General features: G+C 42.6%; 1 protein-coding gene and 1 non-coding gene across 4 annotated transcripts in view; one reads left to right on the plus strand and one right to left on the minus strand.

Annotated features, from left to right (window-relative positions):
• The window catches only part of GRM1 (glutamate metabotropic receptor 1), a 317,395-nt gene that overhangs the window by 225,041 nt on the left and 67,773 nt on the right, over window positions 1-24,581 (minus strand). The window lies entirely within an intron of this gene.
• Window positions 7,305-7,442, plus strand: LOC114809936. Its single transcript, XR_003757707.1, has one exon. It is a non-coding gene; the product is annotated as a small nucleolar RNA SNORA7 (small nucleolar RNA).

Here is a 24,581-nt window from a genome sequence, read left to right on the forward strand (position 1 = left end):
AATCTGATTATTTTGTATCTACCCTGGTACTTAGTACAATGCCTGGCACATAGTAAGCATTTAACAAATACCATTTTAAAAAAACCAAACAAACCCATTTTACAGATAACTGAAGCACAGAGAAGTAAACTGATTTGCCCAAGGTCACAAAGCAAACAAGCAGAAGAGTCAGGATAAAAACCCAGGTCCTTCTAACTCCCAGGTTCATGATCTATTCACCTATTCCTGCTGGAACCTGGGTCATCAAAAATAGATTCCAAGATGGGTTGTGCTTTCTAAACCAAAAGTATCCTATCCAAATGTGTACTCTTGTCTTTTTGCTGCGATTTCTAAGGACGTCACCCATGTAAATGAACTCCATGGAATGAGAGTTAGACAAGATCACCATAAGATGTTGTTCAAATAGAGAGGCCAGCCATGGCCTCTTCACTTCTCTGTTCCTCAGTTCCCTCATCTGAAAAATGGAGATTCAGAACCTCTTCTCCCTCTTACTCAGACAGTGAGCATCAGGTGGGACCTGATTATCTTGTATCTACCCCAGCGATTAGTACAGTGCTTGACATACAGTGAGTGCTTAACGAATACCATAACTATCATTGTTATCGTTAATAAATATTTACCGTTTCTCTTAAAGAAAACATAATCATCTTATGTTTAGAAAGCTTACCCCTGTGCCAAAAATTGTATTATTTCGCTATTCATAAACTCTATTGCAGAAACTTAAATAGGAAATTGGCAGGGTAGATGACATTAAAGATTGTTCACATCTCACACCAAGACCATTAGCTAAAAAATGTCAAAGAGTGTTTTCTAAAGGTATACGTGAGTGAAGAAGAAAATGATTTAACAGCCTCACTGTTCATCCAAAGGTACCTTCAGTTTGGCAGAAGATTCTTATAAAATAAAATAAAACTACTAGGAAAAAATGAGTTATATTAAAAAGGCTTCTCAATCAAAAAATTCCATTTGAAAGTCATCTTCTATTTTGTGACTAGATTGGGGAAGGGTACACTCTTGAGACAGAACATAACTTTGGGGCTGTATTTCCAAGCCAGCATGCACTCTGGAAAGGTGCTAAACCATCTGTGGAACTTATTGAGTACCTATATAGAGAGGCAAGATGGTCTAATGGAAAGATCAACCCACCTGGGAAGTAGAGATCCAGGTTTTAGTCCTGCCTCTGCTACTTGCCTGCTCTGTGTTCTTGGGCAAGCCATTTAAAAACTTTCTGCCTCAGTTTCCTCATCTGTAAAATGATGATACAATCCCAGTTCTCCTTTTAAAATTATTGTGAGCCCTGTGTGGAACAAAGACTGCTTCCAATCTGATTATTTTCTATCTACACCAGTGTTTGACACATAGGAAGCACTTAATGAAAACCCTCTAGATTGTAAGCTCATTGTGGGCAGGTCTACCAACTCTTTTGTACTGTACTCTCCCCCAAGTGCTTAGTACAGTGCTCTGCACACATTAAGCACTTAATAAATACCAATGATCGACGGATCATTATTATAATTATCATTATCTACTGAGTGCAAAGTATTGTAATAGGCATTTGGGAGTGTACACAATAGGCAACATTCCCCACCCTCAAGGAGCTTACAATCTAATGTAAAATCCTTGGAGCCTTGAAATTACAGCTGTCTGCCTCAGGAGAGCCATTCAGCCCAAGTCCGAGACACTTTGTGGGAGGCAGTTCAGCTCTGGGACAAGGTGAAGTACTAAGAGCATCTGGAATCATTTTTCTGAAAAACTGTTTAGTCCACCATCTCCCCCCTCCTGAAAAACCTCCACTGGCTACCTATGCATCATCATATCAAACAGAAGCTCCTTACCATTGGGTTTAAAGCATTCAGTTAGCTCGTCTTCCCCCGCCACCACCCATCTTACCTCACTGATTTCCTACTACGACCTAGCCCCATGCATCGCCCTCTAACACCAGTTTTCTCACTATACCTTGATCTTGTTTCTTCCACCACTGACCCTTTGCCCACTTTCTCCCTCAGGCCTCAACTCCTTCCTCCTTATCTGAGAATCCACCATTCTCCCCACCTTCACAACCCTCCTAAAATCAAATCTCCTCCAAGAGACTTTTCCAACCTAAGACTTTAATCTTCACTATCCATCCTTCCCTGTGTGTTGATTATGCAGTTGGCTGTGTACCCCTTAAGCACTTTGCTACTCATCCCAGGCCCACAATATTTATGTAAATATTCTAGTACTCTACTATTTCTCCTATCCCTAATCCATTTTAATTTGACTCCCCCTGTAGACTGTAAACCCCTTGTGGGCAGGGAACAAGGCTACCAACTCTGTTGTATTGTACAGGGTTCAGCAATTTAGTCAGCACTCAATAAATACCAATGATTGGTTGATTGAGGAATCCTGGTTTGCACCAGAGCTCAGAAGCCATTCTGCTTTAGAGCTGAGGATGCTCTGTGCCTTGATCTCTTCAGCCAGTGCACCACCCATTCCACCAGGACTAAGGTTTTTGTTTCTGTTTTTTACATTCTGGTGTCATGGAGAAAAATGGGGATTAAAGATTGAAGAAAATAGAAAATAGAGACGAGTCCAATATTTGATATTCCATCTCTATCTTACTAAAGTTTCTTTATCTTATTGATTACTTTGAAAGCAAACTGGAAGGCTAAAATCACAAGTAAACATTTTAAAATAAGTCTGTTGAAGTAGAAGGTGATATATCTATTAATCATTGGAAGGTGACCTTTCCTGAAGGAAAAAGGAAAAAACAAGACGACGACGACTCTCATTCTGAAGTAAAGCTAAACAAGCTTAGGTCTGGGATTGCATAAACTCAAGCATTGTCTCTAATTCCAAACAGCAGGCAGTTTAAAAACCAGTGCATGTCCCCACCATTAGTGGTATGAATGTGAAACATAAAAATGTAAAATCTTCCCTCACTTGATTCATGGGAACAAACATAGACCATCTCTCTTGGATAATAAAAACAATAAACAGCTACCAAGAGAAGTTTCTGAGATTCTGTAGTTCAGAGGCCAAGAAGAACTTGGTCTCTGCAGAAAAAAACAAAAAACAGAACTATGCCATTCTCTCTTCTTGGACCAAAAATGAATCAATTAATGGTATTTATTGAGTGGCTGTTGTGGACAGAACTATATTGAGAGCCCCCTAGAAGTAAAACCTCTCGAGAAGCTTACAAGCTAATGAGAAAGGCAGGAAGACAGAATTATTGATAAATAGTGGAAGGAGGAAGAACAAAGAGATGGCAAGTAGTGGAATGAACACATCAGGGTTAATGAGCTGAGTAAATAACTGCATATGCTATTTAAGACTCCCTCAGTTCTCCTATAGCACTGGGGTTGACTTCTTGCAGAACCTTGCATCAGGGAAATCTCATATTATAGTACTCAGTGTCCCCAACACCAAGTTTAGGAGACCAATTAATTCTTCTGATGCTGCATCCTGTTGTATCCAGACAGACTCACATTTTTGAAAGATCACCTGCCAATTCTGCACAAGTGCATCGTGAAAATCTGTCTTCTGGTAAAACTGAGTGTACATAAATATGTAAATACTGAGGATGGTTTTAAGTGTATATAGGGGCTAAGGGTGACTGTAGGGATAATGCAATTTAGGTGCTGGGAATTAATTAGGGAGGGCTTTCTGGAGGAGATGGTATTTTTGGATGTATTTAGAGGGAGGGGGATGAGGAGGAACTAGGGAGGGAAAGCTGTGTGAGCTAGGAATTAGAAGCAGGAAGAAAATGATCTAAGCAGCTCTCTAGTGAGGAGGCTAAAACAGGAGCCCAATTGTGATACGATGTAAGGCTGAACCAGAGTATAATGGCTCTTTGGGTGGAGTGGAGAGGATGGACCCGGGAGGTATTGTGGAGCGTGACCTGGAGTAATTTAGTGGTTGATTCAATGTGAGAACAAAGATAATGAAGAAGAAGCCTTGCCATGACCCTTCCAAGGCTGTTGGCTTCTGGGACAGGGAAGATGGTGGTACTATCAACTGAGATGGGAGAGTTAGGAGGAAGAGTGGATTAGAGGGATGATAAGGTCTGTTTTAGACTTCTTGAGTTTGAGGTGTCAGCAAGACATCCAAGTGGAGATATTCTGGAGGCAAGAGAAAAATGCAACAATGACTAACAAGAGAAAATGGTCCTAGTGAGAAAGGTCTTGGAGAGATCTATGTAGAGGTGGTTGCTGAATTTAGGCATAGGGAGCCGGTCTAGTGAGGTAAACCTTGGAGAGATCAATGTAGAAATGGTAGCTGGAATTAAGTGAGTGGATGAGGACTCTGAACAGAGCTTTATGGGACACCTACAGCTAGAGGAGAAGTCAGCCAGTTAAATGGAGGAGCAGAGCTTAGAGAGGTACGAAAAACAGGAGGTTTAGTTGTTTCAGCAAACCCAACATCTGATATAGCATTTTCAGAATGCCCTCCCTCTTCAAATCTGACAGACGATCACTCTCCCTACTTTCAAAGCCTTATTATTCATTTATTAAAAGCTCATCTCCAAAAGTCCTTCCCCATCAAAGTCCTCATTTCATCTTCTCCCACTCCCTTCTGCATTACCCTTGCACTTCGATTTGCACCCTTTATTCACCCTCCCTCCTCCCCACAGCACTCATATATATCTCTGTAATTTACTGAATTATTTATATTAACGTCTGTCTCCCCTCTAGACTGTAAACCATTGTGAACAGGGAACTTGTTTGCCAATTCAGTTATACTAAACTCTCACAAGTGCTTAAGTACAGTGCTCTGCCCTCAGTAAGGGTATAATAAATATCACCGATTGATTGAGATCAAGGAGTAGTTGAATAGAATCTGGCAAATTGAACTTCTTCATTAGGTCATCAGTCATCTTGGAGAATGCTTTACAACTGAAGTGAAGGGGGAAAATAAACTCATTGTGGTGAGTCAAGAAGAGAGTGGGTGGAAAGGAGATAAAGGCCATAGATATAGACAGCCTGTTTCATTAATTCAGTAGTATTTATTGAGCGCTTACTATGTGCAGAGTACTGTACTAAGTGCTTGGAGTGTACAATTCAGCAACAGAGAGAGACAATTCCTGCCCAATAACGGGCTCACAGTCTAAACAACAGTCTAAGCCTGTTTGAGAGGTAGGGATAGGAATTTGGATAGGACCAATAACTTCCTAATATAAGCCATGACCAAAAGGCTATGAACTTTGTCTTGATCCTCCTCAAAATCTCAGCTGCTTCTGACCCCATGGATCTCTCCCTCATCCTCAAAATCCTATCTGGACTTGAGTTTGTGGACAGTCCTTACCTGGTCCTCCCTCTTTGACCACTGCTTCGTAGTTTCATTCCCAGCTCATCCTCTGTCTCTCAAACACTTACCATGGGAATCCTGCAAATCTGTTCCGGATCTGCTACTCTTCTCACTCTACATTCACTTTCTTGGGGAACTCACCCTCTCATATGGCTTCAGCTACCACCTAACTCATTCTCTTGGAAAACTATTTTACTCCTATGGCTTCAATCACAACCTCTATGAGGATGGTTCCCAAATCTACATCTCCTGCCCTGATCTCACATTTCCTCCTGCCTTCAAGACATCTCCAGTTGGCTGTCCCTCTGTCATCTTAAACTTATGTCTAAATTTATCTTCCCACTCAAAGCCTGTCCTCTCTTGACTTTTCCAGCATTATAGATGGCACCAGCATCCTTCCTGTCTCACAAGCCCATTATCTTGGCATTATTCTTGATCCTCTCTCATTCAACCTACATATTCAATCCATGACTAAATTCTGTCAGTACGACCTTTACAACGTCACTAAAGTCCACCCTTTGCTCTCCATTCAAACTGCTATCACATTAATCCAAGCACTTATCCAAGCACTCAGAAAAGCAGCATGGCCTAGTGGCAAGAGCACGGGCTTGGGAGTCAGAGGCTGTGGATTCTAATCCCACCTATGCCACTTGTCTGCCACATAATCTTGGGTAAGTCACTTAGCTTCTCTGTGCCTCAGTTACCTCATCGGTAGAATGGGAATTGACTGTGAGCCCCACAAGGGACAACCTGATCACCTTGTATCTACCCCAGTGCTTAGAACAGTGCGTGGTACACAGTAAGTGCTTAACAAATATCATAATTATTATATTATTAGTAAGCACATAACAAATACCACAATTATTACTTATCCTCTCCTGCCTTGATTACTGTATAAGCCTCTTTGGTGACCTCCCTGCCTCCTGTCTTTCCCCATTCCAGGCCTTACTTCACTCTGCTGTCCATACCACTTTCCTATAAAAACATCCAGTCCACATTTCTCCACTCACGGACCTCCAGTGATTTCCCATCCTCCTCTTCAAACAGAAACTCTCTCTCCCTCTCTAGCCGAACTTCTCATCTGACTTGTTATTCTGCATCTCCCCTTGTCTCTGAGACATCACCATTTGGATATTCCCATGCCATTTCAAACTCAGTACATCTACAGCAGAATTATTCATATTTCCCTTTATACCTACTCCTACTCTTTCTATATTCCCAGTTTAGTTGATACTATCATTACTTTCCCCAGCCCAGAAGCCTGAAACCTTGGAGCTATCATCAGGCTTCACTGTCTTTCAACTTCCACAGTCTACTGACAAATCTTGTCAGTTCTTCCTATATAACATCTCTTGGATCTGCCCCTTTCTCTTCATCCATACAGGTACTGCCCTGTACAATTTATTATTATTAATAGTAGTAATAATAATAAAAATGACAATTATGGTATTCGTTAAGCTCTTACTATGTGCCAAGCACTGTACTAAGTGCTGGGGTAGATACAAGCAAAATTGGGTTGGACACAGTTCCTGCCCCATATGGGGCTCACAGTCTCAATCTCCATTTTACAGATGAGTGAACTGAGGCACAAAGAAGTGAACTGACTTGCCCAAGGTCATACAGCAGACAAGTGGAGGAGCTGTGATTAGAACCCATGACCTTCTGATTCCCAGGCCCATGCTCTATCCACTATGCCAAGTTCTGATCATATTGTAACAAGTCTATTGTTTAAGCCTCCTTGTTGGTCTCTCTCCATCTAGCTACATCCTCCTTCAATCTTTACTTCACTCTTCTGCACAGATCATCCTTCTGAATAATCACTCAGGTAACATCTCTCTCCTCAAAAGTCTCCACTAGTCTCATGTTCCTCTGCATCAATCCAAAACTCCTCACACTCTGTTTCAAGGAAACTCCTTGTGGGCAGAGAACATATCTACTAACTCTGTAATACTGTGCCCTTCCTAAGTACTCAAAACAGTTGTCTGCACACAATAAGTACTCAATAAATATGGCTGAGTTTCCTCTCAGGATAGCACCTGGAGAGTTTCCAGTACCCTATCAGTCTCGGCTATAGAAGGGAGAGTCAAACAGAGGCATACCCATTCCATTCCTAGCTTGGGCAGTGGCTAGCGAGAGGAAGACAATCTGCTACAAATCAAAACTCACCTGTGTTGGGCAGCAGCGGCATGGGAGAGAGTCGAGGACAGAGATTCAGGTTTACTGGGCGGAAGAAGGCAATGGTAAACTACTTCCATATTTTTACCAAAAAAACTCTATGGACACACTACCAGAACAATTGCAGTTGGAGTTTGGGGCATTCTGGGAGAGATGTGTCCATGGAGTTGCTATGGGTCAGAAATGACTTGACAGCATAAGACAAGACAAATATGGCTGATGGACTGACTACCAACTTTCTCTTCATTCAGTTTTTTTTTTTAACTAGTACTCTTCATTGTTTCCAAGCCAACTTAACTTCACTCTTGTTCTCCTACCTCTATCTGCTCACTGATGCTACTGCTGGTGGTGCTAAGTGCTGGGGTATGTACAGGATAATCAAGTTGGACATTGTCTCTACCTCACATGGGGCTCACAGTTTAAGTAATATTGAATTGTCATTTTACAGATGTGGAAACTGAGTCATCGAGAGGTTAAGTGACTTGCCCAAGGTCGCACAACTGTTGACTGAAAGATCAGAATTAGAACACACATCCTCTTACTCCTGGGCCCATGCTCTTTCTTCTGGGATCACTCTGTTCCCCTCCCTCAGAACATCATTCCTTTCCACATCGGAAATATCACAGCTCACTCCACGTTCAGAGGCTTTCTAAAATTGTGCATTTTCTAACAAGCTGATTAATCCCAGCACCTTGTCAAATAATCACATCACCTTGTCAAATAATCACATCACCCATCTCTAACACTTAAGAATTTATTTATACCCATCCTCACCACTTATGTACAGTTATTCAATTATACTTTCAATTGTTTATCTTGACTTCTTTGTTCATAATAAGTTTTTTGTCCATATGCCCTTAAGAATTTAAGTTCTGTCTTGGCAGGGAATGTATATCTTGTTTTGAACTTCCCAAGCACTTGGTACTGGGAATTGAACTAAGTTGGGGGTGCTCAAGAAATACCATTATGACCACTAAGATCATAGGGAGATGAGGCACTAGCTATGGGATCCATAAGAGGCATCTTTATAATAGGAAAGACCACAGTTCTCTGCACACAGGCAATGATCAGTAAATATAATTGATTGATTGAGATTAATTCATTCATTCAATTGCATTTATTGAGCGCTTACTATGTGCAGATTACTGTCTAAGTGCTTGGAATGTACAATTCAGCAACAGATAGAGACAATCCCTGCCCAACAACGGGCTCACAGTCTAAACGTGGGAGACAGAAAACAAAATAAAACAAGTAGTCAGGCATCAATACCATCAAGATAAATAGAATCACAGATATATGCACATTATTATCAAAATAAATAGAGTAATAAATAATATATACAAATATGCACAAGTGCTATGGGGAGGGGAAGGGGGAAGAACAGAGGGAGGGAGCAGAGGGAAAAGGAGTGCTCGGTCTGGGAAGGCCTCCTGGAGGAGGTGACCTCTCAGTAGGGCTTTGAGGAGGGGAAGAGAGTTAGTTTGGCGATGTGAGAAGGGAGGGCATTCCAGGACAGCGGGAGGACATGGGCCAGGGGTCGACGACGGGACAGGTACAAACGAGGGACCGTGAGGAGGTTAGCAGCAGAGAAGCAGATATTAAGGGGTGCGCTGTAGAAGGAGAGAAGGGTGGTAAGGTAGGAGGGGGCCAGGTGATGAAGAGCTTTGAAGCCAAGAGTGAGGAGTTTTTGTTTTATGCGATGGTTGATAGGCAACCACTGGAGGTTTTTGAGGAGGCGAGTGACATGCCCAGAGTGTTTCTGTAGGAAGATGATCCAGGCAGCGGAATGAAGAATAGATTGGAGCAGGGAGCAACAGGAGGATGGGAGATCAGAGAGGAGACTGACACAATAATCCAGTCGTGATATTATGAGAGCTTGTACCAGCAAGGTAGCAGTTTGGGTGGAGAGGAATGGGCAGATCTTGGTGATGTTGTGAAGGTGAGACTGGTAGGTTTTGGTTACGGAGTGGATGTGTGGGGTGAATGAGAGAGCAGAGTCAAGGATGACATCAAGGTTGTGGGCCTGTGAGATGGGAAGAATGGTAGTGCTGCCCACAGTGACAGGGAAGTCAGGGAGAGGACAGGGTTTTGGAGGGAAGATGAGGAGCACAGTCTTGGACATGTTGAGTTTTACGTGGCAGACAGACATCCGGATGGAGATGTCCTGAAGGCAGGAGGAGATACAAGCCTGGAGGGAGGGGGAGAGAAAAGGGGAGGTGTCATCTGCATAAAGATGATAGTTGAAGCCATGGGAGTGAATGAGCTCACCAAGGGAGTGCGAATAGAGGGAGAAAAGAAGGGGGCCAAGAACTGACCCTTGAGGAACCCCTAGAGTTAGTGGAAGGGAGGGGGAGGAGGAGCCCGTGAAGATGACCGAGAATGAACACCCAGAGATATAAGAGAAGAACCAGGAGAGGACGGAGTCCCATGAAGCCAAGGTTGGATAAAGTGTTGAGGAGAAAAGGGTGGTTGACAATGTCAAAGGCAAAGGGGCAGGGACCTATCAGAGTGAGAGGTTGATGTTAGCAGAGAGGGAGGGTGAAAGCTAGTGTTTATAAATTATGAGAGGGAATGGGTTCAGAGGGAAAGGTACAGGTGGTAGATTCAGAGAACAGGTAGGAGGCTTCCCTTTGAGAGATAACTAGAAGGAAGAGAAAGAGGAGCAAGTTGTGGAGCAGTGATAAATGAATTGTTATTGCTTCTACTTTCAAATAAAACAAGCTTTCAAATTTCAAGACAGTTTTCCACATGCCCTTCACTTCTGTATCACAAATGCTGTTGGGTCAAACCTTCCTAAGCACTCGCCCCACTCACAGTCCCACAGCACCTATGTACATTATCCTTTTACTGTGCGGCTTCCCCTATCTGTAATTGATTTTAATGTTTTTCTCCCCCACTAGATGGTAAACTCCTTGAAGGCAAGGATTATTTCTACAAATTCCAATGTATTGTACTTGCCCAAGTACTTAGGACAGTGCTCTGCAGAAGTAAACATTCAATAAATACTGCAGATTGATTGATGTCCCTAAATAAGCAATATTGTAACTCTCCAGTGTCACAATCTTGCATGCCAAAATGTGACCAAGGAAGGAAGAAGTAATTTTCCTCAAGAGTTCTCCAGGATATCTTTTCCTCCCTTATGCTTCATTGATTTTTTTTTTTAGCATGACTACAAAATAAGCGCTTTTCACAATGGAAATGAAACATGCATCGAATCCAGCATTATGCTTTGTCCCCGATCACTACTTTCCTATTGGGTTTGCAAGCAGGTGTACAGTAAACATGCATATATAATAGTAGGATCCATTATAGAGATCATAAGAACATTCAAGTAGTTTATAAAGTTATTTGGGAATGGAATAATATAACATGTTCATATCAAACAGAAATGTCAAGAAGGATCAGTGAACGTTACAAAACGAATGGAATTCAGACAGTGAATACAGATTTCTCCAGAATTTGAGTGTTAGAATCCCTGCTATAAAATTAGTAGCAACTTGGTAAATGTTTTGGAGATGCCTACCAATCCACAATATTTACAGTGCAGAGCACTGTACTAAGCACTTTGCTGAGTATGATACAATACAGTTGGTACAGTTGCCCACAGTGAAAACTATCCTGTCTTTTAATAGAAAAGAAGGGTTAACCAAGTAGTTGCTGCATGCCCAGTAGATACTAGGGACCAAAATAACCATTGTGGTATTTGTTAAGCGCTTATACATGGCAAGCACTGGGGTAGATAGAAGTTAATCAGGTCAGACAGTCTCTGTTCCACATGGGGCTCACAGTATAAGTAAAAAGACGAAGAGGTATTGAAGCCAAGAGGGCAGAGAAAACATTTTAAGAATTCAGTAAAACGAAACCTCAGACAGTGCTGCAACCCAACTGAAAACTGGGAGTCAACTGACAATCCTGTCTAGCATGATACTCTTAGAACAGTGCTTGGCACATAATAAGTGCTTAACAAATACCATTATTATTATTATTGCTTTTAAGAAAGAGGTGACTCTTTCTAGTTTGAAGCTTTGTAATGAACAAGAGACAAGGAGGCAACAGTAAATAAGGCATCAAGCATTGAAAGCAAGTGTGACAGGCTTTGTGTGCAGGTAGATTTGGACAATTTTAACATATCTTGGATCAATATCAAAATCCCAATTCCACCAGATTGCCAAATAAACTGGTGTGTTAAAAGAGCTGACTGAAGCCTATTCGGGAAGGATTCTGGGAGGCTGTTTCCACCCAGAAAGCATCATTTTTGCTCTTTGGGAAACGTGGCCAAAACTCCACATGAAATGGAACTTCCCTTTGCTTTCTGGGAAATATAATCCTGCTCATTTTTTCTAAAGTTCCTTAACAAGAGGTTTGTCTAGATGTTTTTAAAGACAAGGCAGTCAAACATGTGCACAGGGCAGTCAGGGTTATGACTCAAACATAGGCCTTTCAGTCATACATGCCTACAAGTAAATTTCATCACCAGAGCTGGCTTCTTTGAGCATAAAAGACAATTACATGTATAATGACGGACTACAGAACAGGAGTTCCAATAGTATTTTGAGAGTTGGGAAACTTTGGGAATCACAATCTTTCTAATCCAATTTTCTTACCTCTAAAACGATGACCATCGTAAAAATCTGTAAACATTAAAAGGATTAGGAGTTGTCTGCTTAATTGAGGGCAAGGATTGTGTATATCTAGTGAAGCAGCGTGACCTACTGGTTAGAGCAGAGGCCTGGGAATCAGCAGGACCTGGGTTCTCATACTGCCTCCTCCATTTGTCCTCTGTGTGACCTTGGGCAAGTCAATTCACTTATCTGTGCCTCAGTTACCTCATCTGTGAAATGGGGTTTAAGAGTTTAAGCATCATGCAGGAAAAGTACTATGTCCAACCTGAAAAGCTTATATCTACCTTACCGCTTAGTACAGTGCCTGGCGCATGGTAAATGCTTAACAAGTACCACAGTTACTATTACCTACTTTATTGTACTTTCCCAAGTGCTTAGTATAGTGCTCCATACAGAGTAAGCACTTACTAAATGTCACTGCTTGATTGATTATAAAATACTTTAAATAATGCCTCAAATAGTCAAACATAACCATGGACTTTTAAAAGGCATCAGAAGCAAACAGGCCAATCTAGCATGCTGGCCTGGAATGAAGATGCCCTACTTAAGCAGTAGTATCAGGAGGCTGAAGTCTAAAAGGGCCAAGACAAAAGCAGCATCTACCTACTAAATAGCAACTGCATCCGTAAATGGGAAAACAGGTTTTATCGTCTTTTCAGTGTATAATGGCAATTAGGAAAGTCATTTATAAATACAAATAAATGCACATATATGTTATGGCATCATTTAAGCTTAATAAAATTGTTACTGTAGTTATTACTATTATTATGATTCTGAAATAAGAAATCTCTCTTCATTTAAACACTCATATCCATGCCTGCAAACTGTCCTATTTGATATTTTGCCAGCTGGCCAAAAGGACAGCCAGCCAAACAAAAGATATGCAGGTGGATAGATCACAGCAAGCAAGACACCTGCAGTGAAATTTTAATATAAACCCATTTGGGAAGACTGGGATATAGAAAACTAATTAGGTGATTAGCCATTCTCCAGTTAACTTTTAATGAAGCACAGAGGTTCATTATTTCCAACTAAATTGCTATAAATGTTTGAAAAAGAAAAAAAAGGAATTTCACCCAGCTCCAACATTCATATTGACACATATAAACTCATTCTGGGCAGGGATGGAGTCTATCAATTCTGTTATATTGCACTCTCCCAAGCACTTAATACAGTGCTCTGCACACAATAAACGCTCGATAAATATGACTGATTGATATTTCAGGAGGCTTCTGTTTTCCATGAGTTCCTTCTGAATTGGAAGGAACCTCTCCTAAAACAAATACATTTGCTGTCCCCCAATTTCAAGGCTCTCAACCATCTGTCCCCTTTTTATCCATCTGCTCTCTTTACCCCACTTTCCCAATTTATTTTCTTCATTCCTCCCAAGCCAACCTTCTAGCAGCACTATGATCTTAACTTTCCTGCCATCATTCTGTTGCTCACGTCTTGGAACGTCCTCTCTCTCCACGTTCAAATCCCTCCTTAAAATTCCACCTCTTCCAAAAAGGTTTCCTGACTGACTTCCCACCACCATAAGCCAAATCATTCCTTCAACAAACTCTAACCCTTTATGCCCTCCGAGGCACTCATGAATATATATATATATATCCTCTATTTTGAGCATTTGAGTTGGAAGTATATTTACATCTTTCTCCCCCCTTAAAGTGTAAGCTTCTCTGTGGACTGGGAAAGTATCACTTGGTTATTCTGTACTTCCCAAAAGTCTAGTAAATAGCATACACCCATCTGCTGCTACAAATACTACCTTAAGCATTTAGTATCTAGTTTCCCCTTTAAAAGTTTAATTTCTCTCTTTTACTTTTTTTTAACAAAATATGTGAACTTGAAATAAAGGCTTCTGAGCGATTCTTATAAAAGAGACAGTGATGATGCTCCCCTCTAGACTGTAAACTCATTGTGGACTGTTATACTGTTGTATTGTCCCCTCCCAAGCACTTAGTACCATGCTCTGCACACAGTAAGTACTTGGTAAATACAACTGATTGATTGGGACAATCTCCTGGACACTCATAAGTATAAAACCCTCCTCAGAAAGGGTTTTTTCATTTTTTCTATAGTTGATAATGTATCCACAATGACAGTAGAAACTGAAACTAGGGACTGAAGTTGTTTGACCTAAAAGAGGCCACGCTTCAAACTGGTTTGAACACACATGGGGGTAAAGGAGTTAAAGAATGTTTTTTCACCTCTCAAATGAAGGTGAAAGCCAGGTAAGAAACCTGGGAATTTTCAACTTTCAGTTCAGTGGATGATTTGCTTGCTACCATTCTGGAAGGCAGCTGAGTACCTGACAATTGGATTATGAAAGGTATTTGCTCTAACAATCAACATCTGTGAAATGTCAGATTTGCTGGGGAATTCTGAGATAGGAAATTATACTGGGCTTAACCACTAAATCATCACTTTCCATCCCAGGTTCCCATTAGGCTTTAGAAGCATAAGTAAGCTTCACGGTCTTGCAAAGTAAGCTGATATTCTTATCCTATCTTTTACCAAAAACCTTAATCCAGGCTCAGAGATGAGTCTGGCGGATGATTTGATTAGCATCAGCAATCAAGTGGCCTAGGTAGATAAAAAAAGCTAAAGTGTAGTCTTCAATCTACAATGCTTTGAAAAATCTTTTGTTTCAGGAAGGTGGCAGCTCATCCTTAATTCTTCACTGGCAAGGAAGCTGATGTTTAATGAATTGGGCAAATAGGCTGTTACTATTTGAAGCCCTGCATTAATATTTTCTAAAATAGCAAAGAAAATCTCATTGCCCTAAAATAAAATAGCAGTCCATCATGTATGAAGGTGACATCTCTAGCGGGAATTTTGCTCAGGAGTATGGATGTGGATGATAATACCTAAGATAGAACTATTTTTTCTGCATTTTGCTCACATCAATCAATCAGTGGTATTTGAGCACTTATTTTGTGCAGAGCACTGTAGTAAGCAGTTGGAAGAGTACGATACAACAGAAAAAGCAGACATGTTCCTGCCCATAATGAGTTTACAGTCTACTTGAAACATTTAAGACCACTCATTTCAATCAGTGGTATTTATCAAAGGTTTATTGTGTGCAGAGCACTGTACTAGGAACTTGGGAGAGTATAATATGATAGTTGATATACATGATCCTTTCCCACAAGGAGCTTTTGGTCTAGAAGAGAGACAAATAAATTAAAGATAGGAGAAATGGAAGGCTATAAGGATTTGTCCATTAGAGAAAACAGCGTGGCCTAGTAGAAAGAGTACAGGCCTGGGAATCAGAGGATATAGGTTCAAGACTTAGGTTCCAAACCAGGCTCTGCCATATGCCTAATATAGGATCTTGAGCAAACCCTTTAATTTCTCTGTGCCTCACACGCAAATTCGTGAAGCGTTCCATTTTTTCCCTGCAGTATCCTCAGAGGAGATCTCCTCCCTCCTCGCAAGTGCCACCCCCTCCACCTGCGCCTCGGACCCCATTCCCTCTCACCTTCTTAAAACCATCGCCCCTGCCCTCCTCCCTTCCTTAACTTCTATTTTTAACCACTCACTCTCCAAGGGCTCCTTCCCCTCTGCCTTCAAACATGCCCACGTCTCCCCCATCCTAAAAAAACCCGCTCTTGACCCCACTTCCCCCTCCAGTTATCGTCCTATCTCCCTACTACCCTTCCTTTCCAAAATCTTAGAACGAGTCGTCTACAATCGATGCCTAGAATTCCTTAACTCCCATTCTCTCCTAGACCCCCTCCAATCTGGCTTCCGTCCCCTCCACTCTACCGAGACTGCTCTCTCTAAGGTCACCCATGACCTCCTTCTTGCCAAATCCAATGGCTCCTACTCCATTCTGATCCTCCTTGACCTCTCTGCTGCCTTTGACACTGTCGACCATCCCCTCCTCCTCCATACCTTATCTCACCTTGGCTTCACGGACTCTGTCCTCTCCTGGTTCTCCTCTTACCTCTCTGGCCGATCATTCTCGGTCTCCTACGCCGGAGCCTCCTCCCACTCCCATCCTTTAACTGTTGGAGTTCCTCAAGGGTCAGTTCTTGGCCCTCTTCTGTTCTCCATTTACACTCACTCCCTCGGTGAACTCATCCGCTCTCACGGCTTTGACTACCATCTCTACGCAGATGACACGCAGATCTACATCTCCGCCCCTGTCCTCTCCCCCTCGCTTCAGGCTCGCATCTCCTCCTGCCTCCGGGACGTCTCCACCTGGATGTCGGCCCGCCACCTAAAACTCAACATGAGCAAGACTGAGCTCCTTATCTTCCCTCCCAAGCCCGGTCCGCTCCCAGACTTCTCCGTCACCGTGGATGGCACGACCATCCTTCCCATCCCGCAGGCCCGCAATCTCGGTGTCATCCTTGACTCGTCCCTCTCGTTCACCCCACACATCCTATCCGTTACCAAGACCTGCCGGTTTCACCTCTACAATATCGCCAAGATCCGCCCTTTCCTCTCCACCCAGACGGCTACCTTACTGTTACGGGCTCTCGTTATATCCCGGCTAGACTACTGTGTCAGCCTTCTCTCTGACCTCCCTTCCTCCTCTCTCGCTCCGCTCCGGTCTATTCTTCACTCCGCTGCCCGGCTCATCTTCCTGCAGAAACGATCTGGGCATGTCACTCCCCTTCTTAAACAACTCCAGTGGTTGCCTATCGACCTCCGCTCCAAACAAAAACTCCTCACTCTAGGCTTCAAGGCTCTCCATCACCTTGCCCCTTCCTACCTCTCCTCCCTTCTCTCTTTCTACCGCCCACCCCGCACGCTCCGCTCTTCTGCCGCCCACCTCCTGCCTATCCCGCCGTCGACCCCTGGGTCACGTCCTCCCGCGGTCCTGGAACGCCCTCCCTCCTCACCTCCGCCAAACTGATTCTCTTTCCCTCTTCAAAACCTTACTTAAAAATCACCTCCTCCAAGAGGCGTTCCCAGACTGAGCTCCTCTTCCCCCTCTACTCCCTCTGCCATCCCCCCTTTACCTCTCCGCAGCTAAAGCCTCATTTTCCCCTTTTCCCTCTGCTCCTCCACCTCTCCCTTCCCATCCCCACAGCACTGTACTCGTCCGCTCAACTGTATATATTTTCGTTACCCTATTTATTTTGTTAATGAATTGTACATCGCCTTGATTCTATTTAGTTGCCATTGTTTTTACGAGATGTTCTTCCCCTTGACGCTGTTTAGTGCCATTGTTCTTGTCTGTCCGTATCCCCCGATTAGACTGTAAGCCCGTCAAACGGCAGGGACTGCCTCTATCTGTTGCCGACTTGTTCATCCCAAGCGCTTAGTACAGTGCTCTGCACATAGTAAGCGCTCAATAAATACTATTGAATGAATGAATCTGTAAAATAGGGTTTCAGACTATGAGTTATATGTGGAACAGAGACTGTATCCTATCAGATTAACTTGTATCTACCCTAGTGCTTAATATAGTGCTTGGCACATAGTAAATCCTTAACAAATACCATAAAAAGAGGTTGGGGCAAATATAAGGCTCTTAAGGGATACAAATCCACGTAATGCAGAAGGGAGGGGGAATAGGGGAAATGAGGGCTTAGGCAGGGAAGATCCATCAGAGATGTGATTTATGGAAGGCTTTGAACATGGGGAGAGTAGTCTGACAGGTATAAAGTTGGGAGGGAGTTCCTGGCTAAAGGGAGGTTAAGAAGCAAGGAGTCAGCAGCAAAATAGACAAGGTAGAGTGAGTAAGGAGTATATTTTCTGTGTCAGTAGTTCCGTTACTTTAAACCACTCCCTTCTCCAGATCAAGTTTGGGAGACATTGTTTCCAAGGTCTTAGGCCGTCTCGGCTTTGGTCCACAGAAATGAAACTACTGGTACAGCTGTGTACTGTTCCCTTTATACTGCTTGAAGCACAGGGCTTGCCAGCTTGCTTGAGGCTGCAGAACAGCTATACAGTCAGGGCAAGAGAGAGAGACACAGTGACCTCCTTGGAATTTTTAAGAACTCTGGAAACAAGAACTGAGGCACCGTAAAACAGATTAAAGGACATGGTTTCTACTGCCTAGCAGTGCCTGTGAACATCAGGTCAGTTTCTCATCATTGCCACAAAGCACGGCATAGAGAAAAATGGGTAACAGTATTAGCCCACTTCAAAGTGGCATAGTATAGAGGTAGGAAATCACGGATACTGAAATGAACTGAAGGACACAATGAAATACAACAAAATATTGAGTATTTGAAAACAGTAACCACTATTATCACTATTAGTACCATTATTAATATTATCCCAACAACATTAAAATTCTGGATTCTCATGAAGTGAGGGGGTAAAATGAAGATATAGAAGAATGAGTTTGTCATTTACAATGCCAGATGCTGTTTTCAATTCTATATCTTGATATTATCTTCCTCCAAAAAAAGAAAAAGAGAGACACCCATTCCTTTATTTCCACATATCAAGCTGATTAGTCTTACCCTTTCCCTCCCAATACTACCTGTCAGGTAGTACTCCTTTTTTCTCTGGGTCTTTAACTCATTTCTTCTGCCCTTCTTATATAGTTGCTTCACTTAAGTTTACAAGTTACCGCAGTTTGCGTATCTGACTGCCTTCTGTTCTCCTCACATGTTTCACCTAGCAAGTAGGGTGGCAAAAAACAACACTTCCTTGCTAGAGCCTTGACTATACTCCAGGAACTCATCCTTGCCACTGTTAAACATGACATGTGTGAAACTGATAAAAACTTTTCTAGGGATGTGAGGTAGCTCCAGGTGGAAGGTAGGATAATTTCTATTTGGTCTGAATCTTGATGCTGAAACTTGGTCTCTTTCTATCTCCCAAAGGTCATTCTGGCCTTCCAGATTTGGTTTCCAATAGATTGATCTATGAGTGCATCATTGTAGAGCATGTTCACTCATTCAATAGTATTTACTGATCTCTTACTAATAAAGGTAGCAGAATTGAGTAACCCCTATAAGTTCTGTTTTGCTGGTAAACATCCTAAGCTAATGAAGTGTCTGGGGCACACTGATACATAGAAACCTTGTTGGTTTGGTTTTTTTAGGCTCAATTTCAAACTATAATGTTTCTGATTCTTCATTCATTCAATTCCATTTATTGAGAGCTTACTGTGTGCAGAACACTCAGGTGCTTACTCTGTGCAGACCACTGTAATAAGTACAACAGCGTTGGAAAATACTTCTCTACCCACAATGAGCGTACAGTTTAACTTTCTCTTCCATAGCCCCAGCTCATACTCTTCGTTCTTCTTAAACTAACCTACTCTTTGTGCCTCACTCTCCTCTCCTCTCGCACTTTTGACCCCTTGCTTCACGTCCATCAGATTACAGATCTCCCTATCTTCCAGGAAGCTTTACAATATTCATTTCTCATCTCTCCCTATTCTTATCCCACAGGTACCTGCTCAGCACTTCAGCACCTTTTACATAGGTATGAACTCACAGCCATCTGTACTCTGTTTGTATGTATCGTATTACTCAAACCCTTTCCTTCCTCCTCCTCTTTTTCACCTCCTTTACCCTTGTACTTGAATTTGCTCCCTTTATTCACCCCCACCTCAGCCCCACAGCACTTAAGTACACCTCTCTTATTTATATTTTTGTCTTTCTTTCCCTCTGGACAGTAAGCTCACTGTGACATACAGTGTGTCTACCAACTCCATTATATTGTACTCTCCTAAACACTTAGTACAGTGCTCCATACAAAGAAAACACTCAAATACAATTGATTGATTCTTTGTACATTACCTTCATGTTTATCTCCTCCACCAAGTTGTAAGATCCTTGAGGGCAGGGATCAGATCTACCCACTACATGGTTCATTCATTCAATTGTATGTATTGAGCACTTACTGTGAGCAGAGCACTGTACTAAGCGCTTGGACTGTACAATTCGGCAAAGATAGAGACAATCCCTGCCCAACAACAGGCTCACAGTCTAAAAGGGGGAGACAAACAATAAAAAAGAAAACAGCTCTTGGTTCTCTCCCAAGAGCTCAGTACAATGCTCTGTACACAGTAGGCACTCAATAAATACTACTGATGGACTGATTGAGCAGAGATCAGGTACCCTGTGCCAGAATGTAGTTTCAAAATCACTGTGTGATTTGGGAGCATTTAGTTACTGATATCCTTCAGTAGTTTATGTAGAAGTAGTCACGTTAGCATTCTACAGAGATGGAAAAGAGTGAGATGCCTCTGTAATTTCAAGTCAATAGTCTCTAAGGACCTACCCAGTTGAAGAAGCAGCATTGCCTAGTGGATAGAGCACAGGCCTGGGAGTCAGAAGGAGCTGGAATTAGAACCATGAGTCCTCTTCTCTGCTGTGTAACCTTGAACCAGTCACTTAACCTCTCTGTGTCCCAGTTCCCTCATCTATAAATAGGGATTGAGACTGAGAGCCCAATGTGGGGCAGGGACTGTGTCCATCCTGTTTAACTTGTATCTTCCCTAGCACTTAGAAAAGTGCCTGAAACATAGTAAGTGCTTAACAAATACCATTAGTATTATTTCAGTTTTTTATGTAAGTGACTTGGGAAGGGCTTTGTGTTATTGAACTGGGTTGCCCCCTCTCCACCTTTCCCTACTTACCCTTTGTGGCTACTCTGCCCTTCCTCCCCTGTCATGGTCCTCCATAGTGGTGGCAGAGAGTGGGCAACGTAAATGCCCACTCAAACTATCTTCCCTGTTGCCCCATCACCACCACCACCACTACCTTTCCCTTTTTTTCTTTTAATGGTATTTGTTAAGTGCTTACTATATGCCAGGCACTTTTCTAAGCACTGGGGTAGATACCAGGTCATCAGGTTGGACACAATCCATATCCTTCACGGGGCTCACAATCTTAATCCCCATTTTACAAACGAGGTAACAGACACAGAGAAGTGACTTCCCAAGGTTCCACAGTAGACAAGTGGCAGAGCTGGAATTAGAACCCAGGTACCTCTGAATTCCAAGCCCATGCTGTATCCACTCAGCCATACTGTTTCTCCCTTCCCTCCTCACTTTGCCTCCTCCCTGCCCTGACATGAGGATCATGAGGACAGTAAGGATCCTGATGGAACCCAGTGGCATTAAAACTTTTTAAAAAATACTAATTATTCAGCATAGAAGAGAGGAGGGTGTGTGGTGGGACTGCAATCAGTTAATCAATTGTATTAATCGAGTGCTTACTATGTGCAAAGCTCTGTACTAAGTGCTTGGGTTAGTATAATATAACAGAGTTGGTAGAGATATTCCCTTCTAACAAGGAGCTTACAGTCTAGAAACGCCCGAGGGAAGAGTCTGGAATACAGAGAGGAGCCAAAAAAAACCAAAACCTGGGACCCAGGGAGGACTGGGCTAGGAACAAGCAGGATCAGAGTGTGGGCAGGGTTGCTTCGATGGCAGATTCTCAGAAGCAGAGACCCAAATGGCCATCATCACTTCAAAAAGTGATTTTCATTGTGCTAATTTGGAATTGTTGGACATATAGTTCTACACCTGCCTCTATATACCCTGATTATGAATAATTCTTAAAAAAGTTAAAATGGTAAAAAAGATGAAAATTCAAATTTAACTCTTCCAATCATTTTCTAATTAAAAGCTCAGTAATATATTTTAGAATTCTTCCTGAGGAGCATAAAAACTAATCTGTGAAGGATTTGAATTTCTGTTTCACAGTCAAAATTAAAATATCATAAGTGAGAAAATACAACTCACCATCCTTGAAATTAAACTTATCTAAGGCACTTCAGCTCACTGCCCACAGTTTCCTGAAGTAAAGCTAATTTTAAGAAAATAATTTATACATGCTAAGAATTTTATAGTATGTGATTGATTTCATTCATTTATCTCTGTAATGGTTATAATTTGTATTTTCTCACAATACAGAAAAAAGTATCATGGAAGGCTCCTATACTACCGCAAATAATGTGCACTGTTTGCTGCAAACTAACATTCAAAATCGCCCTGGTGAGAGGTTAAAAAAATTGCCAGTGTAACCCATGAAGACATGGTTAACCCTATCCAAAATGCAATGATTATAATAATAATGGTATTTGTTAAGTGCTTACTATGTGTCAAACATTGTTCTAAGCTCTGTGAGAGATACAAACTAATCAGGTTGGACACAGTCCCTGACCCATGCGGGGCTCACAATCTTAATCCCCATTTTACAGATGAGGTAACTAAGGCCCAGAGAAGTGAAGTGATTTGCCCAAGTTACACTGCAGAAGAGTAGCAGAGCCGGAATTAGAACCCAGGTTCTTCTGACTTTCAGGCTCGTGCTCAATCCACTAAGCCATGTCATGCACTTAGTATGAGTGCTCTGTACACAGTGTACTCTCAATATATACTATTGATTAATTGATTGAACGGTTCATTCTCTAAAGAAACCACTGGTAATTGAGGGTCAACATAAAACTTGCTGCACTGAAACAAGATGATTCTTGAATTTTGAGAGACCCAAATTGGTGACAGTGCTTTTGTGGTCACACATTTCAATCATATTAATAATAATGATGGTATTTGTTAAGTACTTACTATGTTCCAGGCACTGTACTAAAAGCAGGGGTAGATACAAGTAAATCAAGGTGGACATAGTCCCTGTTCCATGTGGGGCTCACAGTCGCAATGCCCATTTTACAAATGAGATAAATGAGGCACAAAGGAGTGAAGTGACTTGCCTAAGGTCACTCAGCAGACAAGTGGTGGACCCAGGATTAAAACCCATGACCTTCTGACTTCCAGGCCCGTGTTCTATCCACTACACAACACTGCTTCACTGAATAACATTCTGTCATAGTGGCTGCCATTTTTGATCCTTTGTCACCCCTCCTGTCCCAGGGCCTAAAAACTTCCCTCCTGTAGAAGGATTCTCAGAAAAACTATGTTATGGTCTGAAGGTAGATAGGTTAGGAAGAAGGGCCTTAAGGACACCCAGGTCCAGATGGAGGCATTTTATTGTTGCCCTAGCTATGACCAAATGACCAATTTTGGTCATATGACAAAACGGTATTATGCACAATCAAATGGAACCAGCAAATTTGTGGGAGGAAGGCCCCGGATTAAAAACCACCATAGGTGCAGAACGGCCTAACTTTAGATATTCAGTTATCACAGGAAGAAGGGGTAGGTAACACATCATACAGCATGGACAAACACAAACATCTGGATTTTGGAAAAATATTGGACTTGGTCAGGAGGATACTTCCCAAGACGATAATATGCCTTTAGCCCCCTCCTTCTATTGCTGTGTATGCAAACCTAATGGCCAAGCCACATGGCCAAGTTTATAAAAATGTGCTGCTTACCCCCTACTACTGAGACTCACCATGGACCTTTTGGTGCCTTGTCAGGCCCCTTCAAATGCTTTGCAGAGATCTTTGGGCCTCCCTCTGCTGACTGGAGTGTGAGCATCTACTCTTCCTACTTTTGAATAAATAAGCTAAGTATCTACCTGTTGGCTTGGTGTGCTTTTTTTAAGGTATTTGTTATTCATTCATTCATTCATTCAATAGTATTTATTGAGCACTTACTATGTGCAGAGCACTGTACTAAGCGCTTGGGATGAACAAGTCGGCAACAGATAGAGACAGTCCCTGCCGTTTGACGGGCTTACAGTCTAATCGGGGGAGACGGACAGACGAGAACAATGGCACTAAACAGCGTCAAGGGGAAGAACATCTCGTAAAGACAATGGCAACTAAATAGAATCAAGGCGATGTACAATTCATTAACAAAATAAATAGGGTAACGAAAATATATACAGTTGAGCGGACGAGTACAGTGCTGTGGGGATGGGAAGGGAGAGGTGGAGGAGCAGAGGGAAAAGGGGAAAATGAGGCTTTAGCTGCGGAGAGGTAAAGGGGGGATGGCAGAGGGAGTAGAGGGGGAAGAGGAGCTCAGTCTGGGAACGCCTCTTGGAGGAGGTGATTTTTAAGTAAGGTTTTGAAGAGGGAAAGAGAATCAGTTTGGCGGAGGTGAGGAGGGAGGGCGTTCCAGGACCGCGGGAGGACGTGACCCAGGGGTCGACGGCGGGATAGGCGAGACCGAGGGACGGTGAGGAGGTGGGCGGCAGAGGAGCGGAGCGTGCGGGGTGGGCGGTAGAAAGAGAGAAGGGAGGAGAGGTAGGAAGGGGCAAGGTGATGGAGAGCCTTGAAGCCTAGAGTGAGGAGTTTTTGTTTGGAGCGGAGGTCGATAGGCAAGCACTGGAGTTGTTTAAGAAGGGGAGTGACATGCCCAGATCGTTTCTGCAGGAAGATGAGCCGGGCAGCGGAGTGAAGAATAGACCGGAGCGGGGCGAGAGAGGAGGAAGGGAGGTCAGAGAGAAGGCTGACACAGTAGTCTAGCCGGGATATAACGAGAGCCCGTAATAGTAAGGTAGCCGTTTGGGTGGAGAGGAAAGGGCGGATCTTGGCGATATTGTAGAGGTGAAACCGGCAGGTCTTGGTAACGGATAGGATGTGTGGGGTGAACGAGAGGGACGAGTCAAGGATGACACCGAGATTGCGGGCCTGCGGGACGGGAAGGATGGTCGTGCCATC

This window comes from Ornithorhynchus anatinus, chromosome 2, assembly GCF_004115215.2.
Source record: "Ornithorhynchus anatinus isolate Pmale09 chromosome 2, mOrnAna1.pri.v4, whole genome shotgun sequence".
In the NCBI taxonomy this organism is placed as follows: Eukaryota; Metazoa; Chordata; class Mammalia; order Monotremata; family Ornithorhynchidae; genus Ornithorhynchus; species Ornithorhynchus anatinus.